Source organism: Rattus norvegicus, chromosome X, assembly GCF_021556685.1.
Source record: "Rattus norvegicus strain SHRSP/BbbUtx chromosome X, alternate assembly SHRSP_T2T, whole genome shotgun sequence".
NCBI lineage: Eukaryota > Metazoa > Chordata > Mammalia > Rodentia > Muridae > Rattus > Rattus norvegicus.
The window spans coordinates 119,264,402-119,284,349 of NC_141554.1; the positions used below are offsets into that span (position 1 = coordinate 119,264,402).

The window sequence follows — 19,948 nt, forward strand, 5'->3', positions numbered from 1 at the left end:
AATACGTAATTGGGACTTCATACTCCACTCAAAAGGCTTTTAGATTTTAGATTTTCATCTCCATTTCGTGAGTGTGTCCCATAGCTCATTGTTGCTTTTCTTTTAAACTGTGAATCCGTCCAAATGGTATGAGCAGAGACTGCCCCCTGCCTTCCTACATAGCAATAGAATTCTGCCTTTTTCATTGAAAAAAAAGAAACTTAACCAAATTTTTAAAGACTTTATGTATATATAATAAGCTGTCTGTATATGCTATATCTAAGTTTTAATCACTCGGTGACTATTAATGAGGAAACCAAAGAGCCATAATAATACTATAAAAGATTATCTTTAGACATTCCGTATACTCAATAAAGAGCCGTAATAATACTATAAAAGATTATCTTTAGACATTCCGTATACTCAATAAAGGATACTATGGATCTGACTTCTTTTTAGTTTAAGTAAAAAAATATACGCAATACCAAAAAATACTATTTGATACAATTACATAATTGTTTAAATTTCTAGCTCTTAAAATTTGCTTCAAAGCACAACATACCTGTAGGTAGAAGGGTTATCAGAACACCTTGCATCTCTAATCCTCTGGTAAACAAGTGGAGGGGGGGCGGGTTGTTCCGGTAAATTTGGTTTGAAATCTTTGGATCTGTGTAACTATCTTCCTTGAAGTAGTTTTCTAGAATTGGGGTACTCATTTTTACATTTGTCTGAGAAATTTTTGGGATGTGTTTGCAACATAGGGCTCTCTGGTCAGGAAGTTATATAATGACTAGTAATTTGTCAATGGCTGGGATTTGTAAGAAAGTTCTCAAAGTCTCATGTGATGAAGGACTTTTTCCTACTTAAGAACATATTTATTAACATTCTTCCTGAATTTCTAAATCAATAGTTTTGGAAAGATATGCGTAGCAGAGGGGAGAAATGCCCCTGGGAAGAAACCCAGCGGTGAGACTATTGGAGACTCTTCCTGTTCCCGGGATCAGAAGGCATTTGCATCATGCTAAAAGAACTGATCCAAATGTTTTTCCCCCCCCCAAAAAAAAAAACAAAACAAAACAAAACAAAACAAAACCTTAGCCAGACTTGAAAAACTGTTGGGACTACAATGAAAACCCAGGCTAATCCCTCTGCATACCTTAGGTGCTAGAAAAACCTCTACAACTGAGCACACCTGAAAAGGCTTGTAAGAATTTACTTCTCCAAATTTAACGTGTGTCCTACCTGTCTCCCCGTGTCGTATTTATTCTCTCTCCCTGGCCAGTGTTACCCAAATCCCCAAAGCTCTTCAGATCACCAACTCTCAGCTAAGCGTCTGCCTACCTAGAGAACACAGACTGGCTGGGGATATGCCACAGACACCAAGAGAGTGGAACTACTGCTCCTGGCTGAAACCAGCTCTCTAAACCCGGCTGCATCCCGCTCCAGCTCAGCATCACCGGCTCCCGGCCTAGGCGAGAGCGCCGCTCAAAGGCAAGCTTGCCTGCGGCTCGGCTCTCAGGCAAAGCAAAATGCTAAACCTTGGAGCTCTTCAACTCACTGCCCTTATTGCGAACTTTCTGCCCAACCAAACACAGGGTGGGCTTCACTTATCTCTTGTCAAAACATTTGTTTTTTCTCCAGGATGGAAAGAGTAGTCTAAAGAGCGACATAAGGAATAAAAAAGTATAACTATCGCCCTCGTTACCCTCCTCCTCATAACTGCCATTTGCCACGGTCAATTTCTCCAAGCCGGTTTCCTCTGGAACTAGCAAAAGAGACCAGGTTTTGGGTGACGGTATCTTTCTTCCAAACCTCAGTGAGATATTGCATAGCGAATGTCATAGGGATTTACATTGACAATGTTGAAGTAATACAAACGCCTCAGCCTCCGACATAGTCAAGAGAAGTCGCGAGAGAAAAGAAAGTATGAAAAGTATTCCATATTCGCAAGCCTAAAAAAATGTAGGGGGTTTTAAAAGATGAGCGCTTAATTATTTAAAGAGAAAACATATGTTTTCGCTTTGGTATTTATAAAATACTTTTCGCTAACAAAGCGATCCCACAGATGCAAGTGTGGTGCAGTCTGCGGACTTGGCAGCGCTGTCGCCACCACCTGTGTAGCAAGCATCATACAGGAGCATTCAACAGATGCTTCGAGCAAACTGCGATAGGGTCTTTCCTTGCGCGGGGGAGGGTGGTGGTAGTGGTGGTGGACAGTATGTTTGTTGCCGAATTAAATTTCAAAGCCTTGCAAAGTATTTGAATTCATTAAAGATAGAGAGACTCCCGACCCTCGGGTGGCCTTCTTACAATAATACAGTTAGTGCTCCTATTGCAAACCTAAAAAAAAAAAAAAAAAAAAAAAAAAAAAAAAAAAAAAAAAAAAAAAAAAAAAAAAGATTTGCCTCCCGGGGCACCCAGAATAAAGAAGAGACCTAAGTCTTCTCATGTCTCCCAACTCCACCTCCACCCCACCTTCTCTACCTTCTGGGGTCAACAGTCCCAGAGTTGCGGGAAGGTGCCTTCCTTTCTGCAGTTTTCGGATTTGCACCTTCAAGCCCTACATCGACCCTTTGCAGTCTCTTCTATGTAATTAATCACTGTTCTGTCCTAAGGTCCCAACTAGCTGTACTAGTTAGTCTCTTACTCTGGTCCAGCTACCTCGCAGCGGTGGGGAAACACTCTTTACCTCTCCAAGCAGCTGTCCCTGTTGCGGACACACACACACACACACACACACACACACACACACACCTCTAGTCACCCCTGTCTGCATAGAAATCTGGTCTATCTCTGTGGGGGTATTTCATGCTTGTTTTTCATGTTACTCGGGGGGTGTCTTGACCAGGTGGCCTGGATCAGCCTCTGCACTGCAGCCTTGACACAGCAGGCACCTGCCCAGTGGTACTTGAGAGTTAATGGTGAAGGGTTCTGCTTGCCGGCTTGCAGCTGAGTGTATGGGCAGTTGTCAAAAGAGAGCTTTTATTTCTCCCTAACTTGACTATTGTGTCTATGCCTTGATAGCCCTTGAAGTGGCTGGGCAGCTAACTGTGCCTCCCAATTTCTGTTGGAGATATTTTCAGCTCCCAGAGAAAACCGAATGAACTACATTCAAGGTTTATTTCTAAGCTCTTATCAGAGTGTGCGGGGTGACATCAAGAATGAATTAAAAATTGTTTTCCAAGGTCTTGAAAGTCAAGGGGCTCCCTTTCTCTCTTTGAATTTAAGAGTAGGGGCTGGGGTGAAATATCCGGCCATCAAACCGAGTTGTGGCCTTTAATGGTTGATCCTGTCAGAGTCAGTTGTTCCTGATGGACAGAAGAATGACAGTCGGACTGGAGACCCTCTGAAAGGAGTTTTATGAATCAGTGAAATTTATAAGACTTTGAAAGTCTCTTCCTGGAACTAAAGCTCCTCCTCCCCCATCTCTGTCTCTATTTCTATCTGCGTGTATGTGTCTATGTGTCTTTCCTCTCTGTCTCTTTTTCTCGCTACATGTCCATCATGCTCTGTGCCTCTTTCTCTGTCTGTCTTGTGTGTCTTGTTCTCTCTCTCTCTCTCTCTCTCTCTCTCTCTCTCTCTCTCTCTCTCTCTCTCTGTCTCTCTCTGTCTGTCTCTCTGTCTCTGTCTTTCTCTCTCTCTCTCTCTCTCTCTCTCTCTCTCTCTCTCTCTCTCTGCAGTATGTGTTTAAAGTTTAAATTTTGAGGGTCGATCTTAAGAATTTTCCCATCCCCTCTCTGTTGCCATGAATGACCTCAGTTTCCCCGAGTCCCTATACCTTATGAATCAAATTAATCACTTCTCCACCTACGCCACAGGGTCTCAGGCTCCCCTGCCAGCAGATTCCAGAATCACAAAGATTCTGGTCCAAACAGGCCCGGAGCAGTGTAACCCTGAGCACTGATTGGCTCTTCTTGGCTCCTCGTGACTCCTCCCCTCATCCCTGGTTTTGCCTAAGAGCCCGGTGCAGCCTCACCAGCTCTGGGTAGGCGCTCTGGTGCTCACTGAGGAAGCTTCCTTAGGTGTACCGATCTTAATGATTGAGCCCTTGGAGCAGCAAGATTGTTAATCTTGGTTGCTCCTTTGGCCTGTCTATCCCTTACCTTCCTATTACATATGAACTTTTCTTCGTTCTGCACATCGATTGTCGTCGGCGTCGTGGAGATCGTCGTGGTGCTCCGGTGGTGGTCTTCGTCCGCTTAGAATAGTGTAGTTAGTTAGGGGCCTTCAAAGAAGAAAGAAGAAGCGATTGGCGCGGAGATGCTGGAGGTGTCAGTTACTATGCTAGAGTAGGGTAGTGAAACAATCCCCAGCCAAACCTTTCCGGGGGGCGCAGGTTGCCCACAGGAGGTCGACTTGCCGGCGCTGTCCTTCGCGCCGAGCTCCCTCCATCCTTCTTTCCGTCTGCTGAGACGCAAGGTTGCGGCGCGCAGCGCTGAGCAGCGCACTGACTGCCGCGGGCTCCGCTGGGCGATTGCAGCCGAGTCCGTTTCTCGTCTAGCTGCCGCCGCGGCGACCTGCCTGGTCTTCCTCCCGGACGCTAGCGGTAAGTTGGAGCCCCCGGGCGACATTGCTAGCGCAGACCTTAAAGATTTGGGCGGAGGATGGGGTCGGGGAGCATGGACAGGTCCCGGATGGTTGCAGCCTGGAGGACCGCACTGGTTCGGGAAGGGTGGTGAGAAGCGACTCAGAGCGCTCAAATCGCGGGGTGGTGGGGGTCTCTGAAAGGAGACAAGAACGCAGGCTTCTGTAATGCAACCCCAGAGTCTGGAGGAGGTTGGAGGACAGCACTCGAGATGTAGGCGCTAGAGGGAGGCAAGGATCTAGAGACCCTCGCGTTCAGGGAAAGCTGTGAGAGTAAGACTGGGGTGGGGTCTCAAGAAGTAAGGGGAGGGGGAGGAGAACAGGGAAGGGTGGGAAGGAGGAGGAGTAAAACTGAACGTAGGGGTCTCTGGTCGAGGGGTTGGACTGAGAAGGGTGCAATCCAGTAGGGGGATGCTAACTGTTCACCTTATTAAGAAATCGGACTCTGACTAAGTGGGAGGGGGCTCAGGGCTCGAAGTAATGGGAGCGGGGCTGGGGGGATTGCAAATGATCTCTATTATGTTCTCGTTGAAACCGACCCTCATTTTCGGCGGGTCTCAGGGAACACTCGTAACTCTGGGAGATAACACACTGCGGATCTATGTCTTGGTCTAACAGCTGCTGGCTGAATTTGAACAGCGTTGCTGATGGTCACGTAAGTTTAAGAGGATAGTCTAAGGGTATCCGGCGAGCCTTTTTATTAGCTTCCCGAAGTCATTTTGGTGACAGTTTTATATTTTAAAAAGGACTATGGAAAAGTCTTCAAGGCTGCCTCTTATCCCGTCTCTTTGCTCAGCTTAACCTGACAAGCAGTGTTAACAGCATACCACGGAATTGCTAAACATGAACAGGTTGCTGGTTCCTGGTGCGACATAAAGTTCGTCATTGCAAAACATGTCTCTGTGTCTGTTTCTTTTCTGCGCCGAGCCCTTTGCGTCTTGCTTCCTGTTAGATGGTACTAGGTGACTAAGACACTTCACACTGTGATGGAGACAGACCCCTTATTTTAATTGACAGGCACCCACTCCAACAAACACAGCAGGCGACATTCTGCAGTTGAAGGATATTTAATTTAGTTCAGAATCACTGCCAGTGCTTGGCAGGTTCTTCATTAATATCTACCTGTGTAAATCCCATCCAAGGAAATCTTAGCTGTTTCTCTTAATGCTTATGCCCCTCACCATATACTTTGTACCATATACATTACCTTGTTCCTTGCTAAGCAAGGAAAATGTCCATTGGGGAAAATGGGATTGAACTACGATGTTGCAGGGAGGTGGGGGGGGGAGAAAATGTTGCGCAGTGAGTAATCTCTGCACTCCCAGTCTGTTGCAGATGATCATGACCTCACATAAAAGAGTGGTGAAAAAAAATGTGGGACCAAGACAGACTTTAAATGTTTTCATTAAGAAATTTGTATTTATAATATGCATTCATAGATACACATAAATACATATATGCATATATGTATATATAAAAATCATATACTCTGACAAACAAAACATTAATTCATTTTACATAAACTGTCACCTGGAGTCTTTACACCTGTAAGGATAATGAGAAACAGCAATTAACTTGCTCCACAGAAAATAATTTCTTCACTTCTTTTTCAGCATCTCTTTCTGTCACACACACACACACACACACACACACACACACACACAGGCACGAGCATGCACATACCCACACACACAGGCACACACACAGGCACACACACACACACACACGAACGTGCAAGGTCACACACACACAGGCACGCGTGTGCACATACCCACACACACAGGCATACACACACACACACACACACACACACACACACACACACACACTGGCCTTTAAGAGGAATATAATTTTTGGCACCTTTCTTTTGGGAAATCAACTATAGCTCTCAACCCCACCCTATAGCAAGTAGATCATAGGATTTTCATTCGGTAAACTTGTTTTTCTGGTCCTTTGGGAATGTGAAAAAAAATACTTGCAATGTGCACATAATTTCTCTCCCAATAGCACCTATCATCTACAGAAGTAAGCCCAACTCAAGTAAGTCCTGAAAGTCAGAAGGTGAATAAAGCTTGTGGTTTCAATGTCAAGGTAGGATTTGGGGTATTTAGACTTTTTCTATCTGCAAAATAGAGAGAGACCTGTTAACCCTTTCTCTGTTGTCATTTGGGTTTTTCCTGCCATGTAGAGTCATAATGGATAACAGTGATGACTTTTTCAGGTAATATCACGACAGGCTTTGGTGCAGTATGAATTCACAGGAAAAAGAAGAGTGATAACTGATATTTTAAAGATCCTCCTGGATGCCAGCTAGGGTTCAAAAGTATTTCATATATACATAATGGCATAATATCTTCGTAACATCATTATGAATAGAATAGTTTGTCAAATGTTATTGGCACCAGCCAATTTCCCCCTCCCTTTCCAAAGAAGCTCTCATAGAGTAAGGCAAAGAAACAAAAATCACTTCTTTGTACTTACAAGGATACTTGAGAAGAACATAGCTATTTCTCCAGCAACCAAAATAAAAACGGAAAGTCCTGGGCTGCAATAGAGCACTTACCTAGCATGTACAAAGCATTAAGTCCAATCTCTAGCGTGCAAAAAAAATTCCCCTAATTTTAAGCTGGATACCCGTGACAGTGTGCCAGGAATCCACTAAGGATTTAAGAAATATTAACGCCGACACCCACTGCTGTGGCTCACAGAGGACAATAGAATTTCTCTCTCTCTCTCAAAAAAAAAAAATTAAAAAGCCTTGAAATTCTGGCTTTTGCAGTGTTCTCAATATTGCTTGGAATTAACGATTTAGGAATATTAAGATCTAATTTTCTTAATTTGGCCAATAAATACCCAAACTTCAATAATAGTCTGAAACCTGAAAGAATGCTCGGCATCTTGCTGCTTCATTTTATTTTCTCCAGATAAGAGCCACGTATGTTTCCAAATGAAGGAAGCATAAAACCAGGCAGAATTTAGGGTGAAGATGGTCAGCAACCAATATCAAGTATCTTCATCTGCTCTGAAATTTGTCCAAAGCTTGAGACTAAAAGTTGTGGATTGCTGATCCCTGCTGCAAAACAATAATTAAGTTCCCAGAGCTAATGACTCCTTAGTCTGCAGACTATTTGGTTGGTATCATTAACCTGTGCCTTGCCACTTCACTTATATAACAGTGAAATCCGTCAAGAAACAAGGATACACAATACTTGTGTTGAGATTATTTTAGCAGAGCATCCTTGACAGCTTACTGTTTAATGAAATAAATGCTTAATTAGCTCATTAATTAGGTAACTATGTGCTATCTATGAATATTTTACATATTTGGGTTAACAAGATATTATCATAACAAACAATGTAATAATATAATAGTCATATAATCAATTGCCTTTACTTGAGCATTTTGGACCATTATAATGTACTTTGACTTTTTAATGATTTTAAAAAGATTATCATTTGTCATGATTATAGAACACCTATGCTATTTTTCAATGTGTTGTAACTGCTGAATTTCAGAAGAAAATCACCAACCATCAGCCTAATGAATGTTGCACAATTCAATCTGTCATTGCCTTTGATCAAACATTTAAGATTTCTTATGATACGGAGAACGTAGCTGCAGAGCATCCTAGTAATCTCGACTTTATACACTCAGCTTTGCAACCAACAACGAATTTAAGGTGTTCCATTATTTAACTAGCAACTAGCAGATATTTTAATTCACAATTGGAATAGTATAAACAGGATTTCAAATAAGATGTAGAAGAGCTGGAATGTCCAATTTGTGTCCTGCTACTCAGCACCTATCTCTATTTTTCTGCTGAGTCCCCCTCCCAGCTATGGTTAAGACTGTGCCATCTGCACCGTCCTAAAGACGCTTGCAAGCTGCATTTCATGTATACATCTAGCTGTTGTTTAGTATCATTATTAAGGTTACTCTGCTGCATAGATCGTCAGTTGCATGGTCTAAGTTTGAGAAGAACTAGAAAAATCTGTTGACTCCAAACTGTCTTCATGGCCCTTTGTATCACTTGAAATCCTACTTCCAGGAACATTCTTCTGTATTTTTATTTTAACCACAGATATCTTCTTCAGGGGGTCAATAATGTCCTTGCCTATTTAATGTAGGATAACTATCTATAGAAATCAGAAAGCTTTGAGAACTGCATTGCCTCACACAACAATTCCATGTTGGTATTTTAAATTTCATACAAAAGTATATCCTTATAAGTTCAGAAATACACATCTCCTAACATCAAATTCTTTTGGAACATGTTGGATATTTTCTGGGGAATGAGAAAGGGAGTACAGTTCTGATCCAAATAGCAAAAAAAAAAATGAGTGAAGGGAAATGGATTGCAGTATCTTAGGAGGTAACCTAAATAATTGTGGTAGGTTGACAGGCAAGCCTTAGAGGAAAGAATGTCAGTAATGCCTTTTACAAAAGATGGGTAGGGCAACAGGGTGGGTGGGTGTTACAAGGTGAATTATTCAGTAATGACAGGCTGTGGAGTGCATGTAGTGTAAAAGCTGAAACAACTTCATACTATAAAGTCATGTAAACAAATGTCTAGACAAAATATTATCAGACTAAATGGCAATGGTTGCCATGTCATTTTACTTTCATGAAAACATATTTCTTCTTTAATGACATGAGTAACGTGCCTTTGACAAAATGGCTTGTGTCCACATCTTTTTTTTTTTTTTTTTTTTTTTTTTTTTTGGAGCTGGGGACCGAACCCAGGGCCTTGCGTTTGCTTGACAAGCGCTCTACCACTGATCTAAATCCCCAACCCGTGTCCACATCTTTTTAAACTAGCGCAGAAATCCAGACTCATTTAATGTTTTTCACATACAGCTTCCTACAATCAAAACATGAAGATCCAGTTGTCAAGTAGCTATTCCTCTTAAGAAAATAATAAAAGATGGTAATAGTAGCTGTTATTCATTGGCAATTGCTGCATAATATGTAATAAAGTCTGTAATAAATTAGCAATTTTTGATTGATTAGATTGGCAGTCACAGGCACTTAATGTTTTGTACCTTTAAGAAGAGAATCATCTAACCCAACTACCTCCCTGAAGACAGGTTAGGACAATTAAAGATTTATAAATCTTAAGTTAGGGTGGGTAAAGTTTAGTACTAAAATACACAGTATTATATTCCATTTCATAGTCAGATATGCACATTGTGTGTGTGTGAGTGTGTGTGTGTGTGTGTGTGTGTGTGTGTGTGTGTTTGTGTGTGTGTGTGCATTTGAAAAGGGAAACAGTTTGGTCATTTAGCTGACTACTTACTAGATGGTAAACATGTGCTTAAGGGTTAGGACCAGTTCCACATTCTAGCTCTATCCCATAACTTTTATATTAGTTAAAATTTAAACATATAAATCAATGATCCACACTCTTTTTGTGATGTGGGTTGATGGGTGAATCTAATTGTTTTCTTATCTAATTATAGGCTATCAAAGGATCCTATTCTTAAATTGCTTATAATGTTACAATTATGAATGTGTTAGGTTTTGTAATTTTGCATACGTAAAGTTAACTTTATGATTTATAACCATCTGGGACACACCTCAATTGTTTTTGGATTAGTCATTGACTCCTGGAAGTTGAGTAGGGCCATACATTCCCATATGATCTAAAAGAGCTTCAGAGAAACTGGGATGCTTTCATGCTTGTAGGAAGCAAATAGGAAAACTCTGTATAACTCCAATTTTCTAGCAATACCTACAATTTAAGGGAGCAAAAATGAATAGTTTTATTGATAGACTTGTTTCTTTATCCTTTCCTCACATATCTACTTTAAAATGATCACAAATGGCAAAGAAATGGTAATATATACTATATTTATGCAGCAAGATTATTAATCATTGATACCATGAATCTTACTCTTCCAAATATTATTTTAATAGTCAATATAGTAGGTTTGTTAGATGGGAAGATTATTTTCCTCTTTTTATTGGGCAACAGTATATCTCAATTTTAAAATACATCTATTCCCAAACCTCAGCCACTTTTCTAAAATGTACTTAATTAAATTAAATCTATAAACTGTATTGTTCATATTAATCACATATATAATCCAAATCAGTCAACTATAAGATGAAATGAGAAATCAGTTAGGAGTAAGGAATTTTACTGAGTATTATTTTAAAGGCTTAGTATATTTTCAATGCTGTATATAGATGATTGATAAAATCTAATGTGCATTTTGTATTAAACTTCTAAAAAATACTAGTATTCCGAAAAGACTAGTCCATGAAATAGCACAGCATAGTTTTTCAAGCTATGCAATGGGTAACATTTATTTCTCTTTCTTTCGTTTCCCCCTCAGAACAAATGAGAGGAAAATGAGACTGACATTTTTCCCTCAAATGTACTACTTATATTTTTCATTTCCATAGTGATTATTGGTAGTTCTTTAACTATCACTGAAGAAAAATATCTCCATTCTGCACTTGAGCTCAACATATACATACTCCACTTTAGTCACAATACATAAAAAATGCAGAATATTTACTGGGTTAACAGCAATACAATGACAAAGGACTTGTGACATGCCAAGAACAAATAGAGTCTCAGGTAAATTATAAAAGTAATGAGCTTCTGGCAAAGGTAGGACTTCGAGAAATGGCAGCAGACTAATTCTCGGTCTTAGTTCAGGCAGAAATGTAAAGTTTTGCCACAAAGAGTGAAGAATGAGGGCATTTTGCTGACTGTAAAGCAAAGAAGCAAAAGCCGGGTATGGCTTTCGTACGCCTGAAATCTGAGTACCCTCAGGTAGGAAGAGCAGTGAAGTAAAGGCTAGCCTGTGCTACAAGTCAAGGTGTTATGAAGGACGTAGAATGATCTTATCCTGTAACAAATAAACACAGATAAAATAAATAATGCTTACAATGCAAATGCTTTAAAATATATATAATGCAAATTAAATTATATATATATATAACGCAAATGCTTAAAATTTTATATATATATATATAAAGTAACTGATCACATAAAAAGCATCAAATTTTCCATTTTAATTTTAGTGAAAATAGAAATTAAACACATTATTTGACACTTAGAGTATTGTGGTTTAGTTTATTTGCTTGTTGCTTTTAATTTAATACTTTAATTTTCAATAATTCCTATCCACCAGGCATGACATTAGAAATCGTATAAACATTGTTTTGGATATTACAGTGAGTATAACCTAATTTATCAATTTATATATCCACAGATAAGGATTATACTTTATTCATGTTTATGTGGATAGACCAATATATCATCGTTTACTTCAATATATATTTGCTGAATAATTAATATGAAAAATAAAGGCACTATGGGAAAGTTTTAACCTTTTCAGTTCGAGTTAAGTAACATGAAGTTTACTCCTTTATTAGCCTCTGTATCTTCTGCTGTTCACACAGTAAATTCTAGGCAACTTGGTGGTAGAGCATTTACCTAGCATGTGTGACAGTCTTTGTTTCAGTCCTCAGCAGTGGAAGTAAAAAAAAAAAAGTTGAACTAGGTGGTTATTAACATCCCTTCAAATACTACAAATTAAGAAAAACTTCAAAAATTATCTAGTTCTGAAAACTGAATTCAAATTATTACACAGAGATAGGAGATTTTTCTGTCTCAGAAAATAATAGCTACAGTTCTTCAACCACACAAGAAAGTTTTACAGAAGCAAAAGCCAGTATTCATTTCTGTCATTTTCCCATTCAGTGACCTATATTTGAAATAATTCATCTTTTAATGACAAGTGGAAACAAGTCTTGGTTTTCTTTTATTTCTTGAGATGAACTTAAGACATTCTTACTAAATGGAACAAAACTAACATAACAGCTAGCGATCTAACCTCAATGGTAGTACAGTTCCAAACCTTACGAAACAGAGTTATTTAATGATGTCAATACCCACAAACTTATACTTCACTGTTAACCTAGGTTATCACTTATCAGCTTCCTTAAGCTATATAAATGTTACTCTAAGAAGAATTATTTTTGATTACTTTTCTTTAATTGAATTGATAACCAAATACCCATGGCTGGGTGTGATGACATCTGTCTGTAGTCCAAGAACTTGAGAAGGAGAGGCAAGAGCATCAGAAGTTCAGGGTCATCTTTGGCCACATAAGATGTTCAATAGCCTAGGCTTCTTGAAACACTGCCTTAACACACACACACACACACACACACACACAGAGAGAGAGAGAGAGAGAGAGAGACAGACAGACAGACAGACACAGACACAGACACAGACACACACCACACACACACACACACACACACACACACACACATTCTAGCCATGGTTTTTTTTATATAGCATATAGCATATATCGTAGGAAGAGAAAGTGAAGATTTTAATAACTTTTTTTTTATAAATTTTGCACCTGTCTTATAAACACACAGAAGTCAAAAAGGTGAAACTTAAATGTACTACAATCTTCACACAAAATTATTTCTACAACTGATTGTAGAACAATTCAGGGGTTCATGCTGCCAGTCTGTGAACACACAGGCAATTCATTGTGATGCATAGAAAAAAAGAAATTTAGAGATATTTTCCATTTCTCCATTTTGCTATATATTACCTAACAGGTGCATTTAGGATATTCTTCCTAATGTCTATTATATATTAAATTTATGTTATCACGTACATAAGCACACACACACACAATTTTGTATTTTGTGTCAAGGTTTCATTTTGCAGGACTACCTATCATAATGTAGATAAAACTGACTTTGATTTGTGTCTTCCTCTCATTGATTACATAACTAGCCTATTTTTAAAATATTTTCTATTTAATGTAGTTTTAAAATTCTACTAAGGGGTTATATGTAAGTTCAAAATCTTTACTTACATTCTAGACTACACTTTCCCTATCCTTTATCTAAATTATTTTCTTAATGAATGCAGCATAAAGGTGAAAGTGTTTAAAAATAATCACAGAAATAATTTTAAAGGTAGATCTAATCTTTATAAAATTATGACATTTATATCTAGTTATAGCATACCTAAATATTCTCTTATTTATTTTTCAATGTAACTACAAAATAATTAGAAGCCATATTGTAGCATCAATTTTGCAAATGAGAACTTAAAAGTAAATAAGTTTAAATAATTGTGTTCATGATCACACACTTAATTGTGCCAACAAATTGAAACAATACAATGCTATCTCCATATTAATTCCAGTAAACTCCCTCCCTTCTATGTTATACTTACACAGAAATTTTGGTGCTGATAAGTGAATGACACAGTTAAGAAACTGAAAGAGTTGATGTGTTCTTGGTAACACAGTGTTTGCCTATTTTAACATGTGGGAGGCTCTGAGTTTCATCTCCTGAATCATTAAAACAAAAATTACATAGATATATGTGTGTGTGTGTGTGTGTGTGTGTGTGTGTGTGTGTGTGTGTGTGTGTGTGTGAGAGAGAGAGAGAGAGAGAGAGAGAGAGAGAGACAGACAGACAGACAGACAGACCGACAGACAGACAGAAAGACTGAGATAGGAAAGTTTAGAACTTACTCTAAAATGATTAAAATAAATAATAAATCTTTGTGTTTCTGCAAAAGAATAGGCACTCATTTAAATATGGTCAAAGGTTATATAAATAAAATAGACGATGAGCAATGTGTCTTTGATGAAAAACTTAATAGATTCCAAATAACTTTCTGTAGGACGTCAGCCATTCCATTGTGGTTTAGCCAAGCAAGGTTTCTTGAAAGTCAATCAAGCTTGGTTTGACTTCCTCCTCTAATTTCCCCCTAAAATGTCTCAATTTATTATATTTTTCTAACTATTAGTTCTACCTTGTTCATTTTTACTGTGATGTTCAGAGGCCATGTAACAGAAGGTACTTTCATTATTGTATAATGTAAATTTTGAGACTATTATAGAATGAGGATATAACAATATACATAATGCTACCCCCTAGAAATAAACCTTTATTTCTTTCTAGAGAAAACTATTAAAAATATATCATTAGATAATTTTATTCCCAAATCACTTTTCAGTGTAGAATTCAGAATGAGAATTCATTAACATCAGTGCTGCCAACTTTCAGGCTAAGATTAAATTTCATGCCTAGAAATTGTCTGGTTCATTAAATATATTCTTAGATTTAATGGAACACATGGGTGGTTAGTATATAAAGGCTTCAAATGACAAAGATGACAGTGGGCACTTGTTCAACTAGAGGCCATTATTCCATCCTGTGTGAACTTTCCTGACCCCTACATTGGAAGTCTTTACTGGGGAATATTCACTTTCTGTAATCAGAGTGCCTTTGAATATTTGGGTGACTTTAGACACTGGGAAGAAGAGAAGGAAAGGTCATTTGTAGTTTGTCCATCACTCCTATCAAGGCTCCCTTTGGATTCCTAATTGTTTACCAATGAAAACAGTATCCAAATAACGTTCACCATTTTTTAGTGAATGTGAAGTTGCACTATTTGTGATTGTGTCCAATAATTTCAAAGTAATCACTTAGTTTTCTCTACTCTGGTAGATCTTAAATTTTGGTGCTTCGATTTCTTCTTGATATGTTTTAGGAAACAAGCAGATTTCTATCATCAGTGGAGACATATCTTTTGAAGCCTGATTGTACCTCAGGCCATAAGGAATTAACAGAATATACCACCTGTTCTTAGAGTCATCGAACTGTCAGACCAGGGTTTGATGTCCATGTGATGTCCTCCATGCTAAAATCCCTACCATAAATTATATTGGTATGCAACTAAAAGTTAAGATAATATATAAGGAAGTCCTAAATAGATGCCATGCATACAATTAGAAAAGAGTACCAAGTGTGGCAATTTTATTAGACAAAATGGGAGCTGACTTGGTGTCTGAGGCTTACTAGGACTTGTATTGGCACAGAGGACAGAAGAACATTTTGAAAATCTACAGATATTCATGTTGTACAACTTTAAAAAGGGGGCAGTATGGGCCAGCTAATAGCTGCAGCAGTGGCGTTCCCTCAAACATATTTAAAACAATGGTCCACATGTGCCATTACATGTTCCTTGGATAAATGAAAATCAGACCTTAGGTTTCTGGAGACAGATTTTCCCTGCATTCCGAAGAGTGATTCATGACATGTTCATTTTATTGAATTTCAAGACTTTGCAACCTTCTGGTTGTCAACGGAAAGGAACTGAAGTCCAATGTTCAAAGCTTTGGGGGAATGTTCAACAATCATATTAATCCTGATATTCAAAAGAATTTCTAAATCAACTCCCAGCTTTCTGCTTTACTATAACTCAGTGGTTATTAAGGTTCTAGTATCTGCAAGACACTTATATATTTCCAGAAACAGAAATAATACCCAGTTCTAATATTAAGGAATTAGAATTCAGTTCTTAACTGGAAGTCCAATATGTAAACATTATAGGAAGATATGGCAAGAAAGGATCACCATGCTATTTAGAGAAAGTTCACAGAGTAGATTTTTTAAAAAGGATACTGTCTATGTTGAAAATGGTGATATCGCTCCAAAGTGCAAAGAAGGAATACAAGTTTGAATCATTTCTCAGGTGCTATTTTTACTACCACAAATGAAGATGTATTGATTAGTCTATTCTGTGATAACTCACAGAGACACCCAGGTAGAGAAGACATTTGTAGAAATTAAGAAGAATTCAAAGGAGCATTGCTCAATGAACATGCTCAATATTTTCATATGGTCAAACAGGAATTGAGAACAGTCTAGGCTACTTAAGTACTTCAAGTGAAATGATTAAGCTTTTAATATGTAGAAATTATGAAACTTATTTTTTAGCAAATCATAAATATTTGAATTATTTGACTTCTATAAAATGTAAGTAAATAATGAGCTGTGCATTTCACTTGAATATCATCAGTTGTTTGGTTATAATATAACTGCTAGTCCCTAATGCCAATAAAACTATTTTATTAGTCTATTTTTAGTAATGTTAACATGGCATTTCATATTTTTCAAGGTATATATGATGCTCTGAAAGTAACAATTCATTAAGTACTAATCGTTCTAGTAAAACAATAGAATTAAAATATTTTCATATTTCTGAATGATCTCATGTTGCATATGGATTTTCAAAAATTAAACATTAAATGTAATCTTGTGTGTGAGTGTGTGTGTGTTCACAAGAGAGGGAGAGAGATGGGGCAGTCTAAGCAATCAAGGAGGTCAGAGGACATTCTGCAATCAATTTTTCCAGTTCTATGTGGGCTTGAGGGGTTGAACTCAGGTTTCCTGCCCTGCACTGCAAGCATGTTCCCCACTAAGACGTCTTTGTGTCCTGTTATTTGTAACGTCTGAAAGATGCCTAATAAGGTTAAAAAATGGCTCTTCATTAATTTTTAGAAACACAAGTAGTTGGTATTTATTAGTGAAGAAGCCATAGAGAGAATTTTAGGCTCTTAACTCTGAATGCAGGCTCTTTTCCCCTTTGGTCCTCTGCCTCTTGAAGGCCATGTGACATAATAAATGAAAGCTTTTAAAATTGTGACTGCATCACACTGTCCTTGAGAATCTCATCATGCTTAATAAATTCAGAATGAACAGAAAATACACTTGCATTCTTGGCTTTGAAAATTAAAAACAGTACAAATATGTGAATAACTTGCAGACTATGGCTTTTATTATTGCTGCCATAAACATAGAATATACCCTTCTGTTTGTGTAATACACACACACACACACACACACACACACACACACACACATATATATATATATATATATATATATATATATATATATATATATATATATGCACATTCACAACAGGGCGAAAAGTAGAATACATTTTGAGGTTTATTTTAGGTGACTGACCAGCCGATTGGCCACATACACTTACTTATGTTAGTTTTGATGTCTTAATTTGAACAACTGAGGTTTGAATTAGCTCAAGGCTGAATGCTTACTTTATAAATCACAGCCCTTTAAAATGTACAGATGCAGACATGAGTCACTAGCTACCGAAGTCCATCTTTAATCTATTATGTCATTCTCATAAGAAAACAAACCAATGACCTTCATGTCATTTTAAAGGCAATGACTGAGCTCCAGTAAAAAGATAATTATATAAAATGAAATCAGTTTCCTTCTATGTTTATTTTTTTCCTTTTATTTGCATGTGTATCTTTTATCTATGGATGAGTTTGAAACTATTTTGAAATAGTCATTCATGTATTTTCATATTGATGCAGGGGAAATCCAGTCTCCTTTGGGGGTTCTTAGTCCCATTAATAAAACAATTCAAGAATGGACTCAGACGGGAGCACAAAGGAAAAGGCTATTAGAGTTTAAAAGAAAAATGTCAAGCTGTAAAACCACAGCAGTTGCCAAGTAAGTGAAGGAGCAAAGGGGAGAACAGACCCCGCTCTTAGGCTGACATGCACATCAGATACATGGCGAAAAAACAGCCACATGATAGGAATGCAGGTTTACAGAAAATGCAAGGAAATCAAAATGTTTAGGGAAAGGCCCAAAAAGAGATGGAAAAACAAGGAAATAGGAATGGAGAGAGGCTAATAAGTAACCAAGTCACGATTCAAACTCAGCTTTGTTCATCTACAAAGGCTGGGCACACATTTTTCATTGTGACTTGAGTAAAAAAAAAAAAAAAAAAAACAGCTTACCAGTTCAAAAATATGCCCAATACTCATGCATGAAAGGTCCTAGGAATACATCTACTCAGACCTAACACTGTTCTCCAGGCCTGAGTTGGCACATAGACATCATATGACAGCTTCTCAAAATGAGGAGTGTGTGGGTCGTGAAAGATCTCAGTTCACTTTTCAAAGTGGAGGAAGGGCCATTTACTAAGATCATAAGGATAAAAATGCTGTGGAAGATGTTATATTTGGGTAGAGGTCTGTCACCTAAAGTTTTATTCTTGGGATCTAATGTGGCAACAGTGTTAGGACAATATCTTTGTGACTTCTGCCAAAGTAAAGGACACACACACAAAGTGACAACAGAAATAGCAGTTTTATTGCTCTTCTTATCTTGTGAGCCCAAGGGAGGAGTCAAAGTTTTTGTTTGTTGATTTGTTTTGTTTTAAACAAAAGTGGCTTTATGTAAAAGGACCCGTTTTATGCACAGTTGACATTGGCTCAGAGGGCAAAGCACTTGCTGTACAAGGGTGACGGAAGTTCAAAACCCATCACATATTTAAAATTTTAAGCTTGGGGCTGGGGATTTAGCTCAGTGGTAGAGCGCTTACCTAGGAAGCTCAAGGCCCTGGGTTCGGTCCCCAGCTCCGAAAAAAAGAACCAAAAAAAAAAAAAAAATTTAAGTTTGATGGACTGAGTTCGATCCCAGATTTTATGGCAGAAGGAGAGAACCAACTCTTAAAAATTGTCTGACTTCCACATGTGTACTGTGGCACAAGCCTGCCAACACACATCTCTCTCTCTCTCTCTCTCTCTCTCTCTCTCTCTCTCTCTCTCTCTCTCTCTCTCTCTCTCTCTCTCTCACACACACACACACACACTGAATGATAAAGTTTAAAAGGTAATAGCTGATCAAGATAGCAAAGACTGAGATTTGTTAAGACTACATGGAAACTTGAAGTGAAAGTTAAGACAATAAAACAGAAGGCTGTAAGTACCCATGGTTTAAGTAACACTCAGTGAAAGGAGAACAAAATTGTTTTGATAACTGTAGAAGAAACAGAGAAAGTCAGAACCTCTTTGCGCTAGAATTTATAACAACTATACGACCGAAATAAACCACAGTGCTTAGTCTGCAATATGTTTTTGAGGATGATAAAAGGTTGGAGATGTTTTGTACCTACCTGGAATTGCCTGCCTCACTAAACTTTCTTTAAAATGATCACATTTTGATCACATATTTACCATACTTCTTTAAAGATTCCTTGAAAACTCAAATAAGCGGGGAAAGGAACCCTGCAGGCCACCTGTGGTGTTGCTTTAATCCTGAATCAGATGACATCCCTTTCTTTTTAAATGAATATGATAATCTGGGAATAGGTAGAGAAGTACATTCTGTTCTTTTGTGATGCTAGTATCCATTGGCTCAGGTAATTAAGCCTAAGATAGGCATGTTGGTAGGTACTGTACTTGGAAAACCTGTCTCAAGTTGTGAAAAACTATTATTTCAACTAGAACTTTTATTTAGTCCTCACTGTCTTCTTAAAAGTTTTAAAAGGCAATTTTGAATTGAAACTATGCTTTCATAATAGCTTTATTAGTGTAGGCTAGGTACAAAAGAGCTTTTGCATGTACTTAATGTGGTATAAAAGCAGACTGGAAAATAATAAACCTGCTTCAGCCTCAGAACTGGCTGGAGTCATGGTGTAAAAATAAATAAATAAAATAAAATGTCTTAAATAGCCACAGAATTGTCCTTCATGTCACTTTATAAATTAATTAT

At 37.9% G+C, this 19,948-nt stretch overlaps 1 protein-coding gene across 2 annotated transcripts in view; it reads left to right on the plus strand.

Annotated features, from left to right (window-relative positions):
- The first annotated feature begins 3,962 nt into the window (after positions 1–3,962).
- Htr2c (5-hydroxytryptamine receptor 2C) overlaps positions 3,963–19,948 on the plus strand; it is a 222,123-nt gene continuing 206,137 nt past the window's right edge. Inside the window, exon 1 of one of the 2 annotated variants that reach the window (XM_087599166.1) lies at positions 3,963–4,525. The gene's annotated coding sequence lies outside the window, so the exon portion shown is untranslated. 2 annotated transcript variants of the gene reach the window in all.